Here is a 2,758-nt window from a genome sequence, read left to right as displayed (position 1 = left end):
ACTCTTGTTTCCAGTGTAATGGAATGTGTGCCACATATAATAGGAATTCAATAAACATAAGGGCACCCCTACCACCATCCTCACCATTAGGATCACTGCCAATATCAAAGAATTACAAGTTTTAACAAATGTCTGTGTTTCTTATATCCCCATTATTCTGTCCGTGGTTCATAAATTTCTCTGCAAAAGACCAGTGAAACATCATCTGCTCTTCCACAGAGGGCCTGCACACTGCCTCTGTGGCCATTGCCATGTTGATAATGATCCCTGAGAAGTTCCAGCACAAACATTGATGGGTGGTAAGAAAATGGCCTTTACCCTCTCTGCCATTAAGGATGTGGGGCAAAGATACGCTCATGTAGTGTAGAGGAAAGCAGACTGTGACCTCATCAAGTGGACTAGAGCACTCACCAAGGATGAGTTGCACATGTGATCACCATTATGTAGGATCCCTGACGTACCAGACTGGTTCTTGACCAGAGAGAAGGACGTAAAGGATGGATAATACAGCCAGGTTCTGGTCAATGCAGATAATAAGCTCCAGGAGGACCTGGAGTGACTGAAGAAGATTTGGGGCCTTCGGGTCCCAGGCCAGCCCACCAAGACCACTGGGCACTGTGGCTGTACCATGGTTTTGGTCCAAGAAGAAATGAGTCTGGAGGCCTTTTCTATTAGTAAATAGTTTATGTTCAAAAAAAAAAAACCATCTTGTCTACATTTTAAAACTTGAGAGCTCACCACTTCTTCAGCATACACAGTCTTCCAGTCTCTAACAGCCCTCCCTTAAACTGAACTACAATCTGGCTTGCAAGAGCACAGCATCTCCCAAACAGCTGTTTAATAGAAAAGAATTCTGGAAGATTTTAACCATGAAGTAGAAAATAAAATGAAGCCTTTGATTTCCATTCCTGCAAATATTTCAGGCCAGATATCTAAAAAAAAAACACCCAGTTACAAAGAACCCAAGAGAGCTCTGTGAAGTATTTTGAAATACATTCCTAATGCATAATGCATAGCAGAGGTGGCGTGACAATAAAGAAAATCCTCATAAACCAAAAAAATACCAACCCAGAGAGGTGAGGGGTGAGCAGCCACTTGCTCTGAGGACACCTGCTCCTCACTGGCAACCTAGAATTTCCTTCTCAATGGGTTTTCCTAGAGAAAAAAAGTGGGGGTAAAGGGGCTGGGGGGTCTACAAAGCTAAAAAATGAAAAGCAATGCTGAGATCTCTTCATAATTCTAAGACCTTAAACACACCTCAGTGAAAGGGTGAACTGGGGAGAACAGGCCCACAAAGGGAGACAGAAGGAAGTTTGCCTGTCTTGTGTGCAATTCATAGATCTGAAACATTTTTTTTAAATCCAATAATTTTAAAAGGCCTCAAACTGATCACAATCCCAAAGTGGGTAGAGAAATACAAATTCTCTGTAGAGTAATACACCTTAAACCTAGGCTCACTAGCCCAAAGAGTACTGACCCTGATAAATGCATGAAGCAACCAAAGCCAGGGTCTAGAGGGACAGAGGTGGAAGTGCCCAGCTATCACACATAACTAAGCATAGTGACTGTTCCCACCAGTCAGACAAAACATCACAATTCACAGGCAAGGTCTTGCTTCAGTCACGGGGAATCATTAGCCTCAGAATGAACACCTCTCTCTTCCCACCTAACAAATCATATAAGCAAAGTTCAGAAAGTAGATCCAAGAACAAAGCTCAGTAATACTTAAAGGGACACAGAAATAACTGGCACAAAAAAATATACAATGTATGGAATCTAAAAAAAAATAACTAGGCATACAAAGAAACAGGGAAATATGACTTACTGAGGAAAAAAATTAATAAACCCAAAGTTGGCACAGATATTAGAATTGGCAAATAATAGCATTAAAATAAACTATAATTGTATTCCATAGATTCAAAAAGTTTTGCAGAGACATGGAAGATAAAAGAAATTTCCAATTGAATGTCTAGAGACAAGAAATACACATTAAATGAAAATATACCAGATTAGATTAACAGCAGATTAGAAATAGAACAAGAAAAACATTAGTCAACTTGAAGACATTTTAATAGAACTACCAAAAATGAAAAGCAGTGAGAAAAAAATTTTAATTTAAATATCTTGATCATGGTGGTTTCATGGGTGTATATATGTCAAAATTTATTGAATTGGGGGCTGAAGTTGTAGCTCACTAGTGGTGTGCTTGTCTCGTACTTACGAGATATCAGGTTCGATCCTCGGCACCACATAAAAATAAATAAAGGTATTGTGTCCATCTATAAATATATTTTTTAAATTGTATACTTTAAATATGAACAATTTATTGTATGTCAGTTACTTCTCAAGAAACGTGTTCTTAGAACAACTAGTGCAACCATATTAATATCAAATTTTAATATATAAAATTAAATTTAAAATAAAGATACCCTGAAATTCAGTTTATTGTCAAGAATATAATACTAAATTTTTGTGTATAAATTGACTTCAAAATACAGAAAGCAAATATTGACAGAACTACAGAAGAAGATAAATCATCATGGGATATTTTAGTGCTCCTTTTTACATAATTTATAGAACAAATAAACAAGTTCAGTAAATCTATAAAATATTTTCATAATACGATTAATGAACAGCTTAGACATGTGTAGAATATTGTATTTGACAACTACATAAATCAGATTGTTTTCAAGCACCCATGGAAGAGTCACAAAAAAATACAAGAAAACAGACTTGTATTTTTTATGTAAGAAATGTT

At 36.8% G+C, this 2,758-nt stretch overlaps 1 pseudogene; it reads left to right on the top strand.

Moving 5' to 3' along the window:
• Positions 1–251: 251 nt before the first annotated feature.
• LOC143404125 (small ribosomal subunit protein uS13 pseudogene) lies at positions 252–682 on the top strand (annotated as a pseudogene).
• Positions 683–2,758: the final 2,076 nt, after the last annotated feature.

The sequence above is a fragment of the Callospermophilus lateralis genome, chromosome 7, assembly GCF_048772815.1.
Source record: "Callospermophilus lateralis isolate mCalLat2 chromosome 7, mCalLat2.hap1, whole genome shotgun sequence".
NCBI lineage: Eukaryota > Metazoa > Chordata > Mammalia > Rodentia > Sciuridae > Callospermophilus > Callospermophilus lateralis.
Note: the sequence above shows the minus strand (reverse complement) of the source record. Positions and strands in the feature narration are given on the sequence as shown.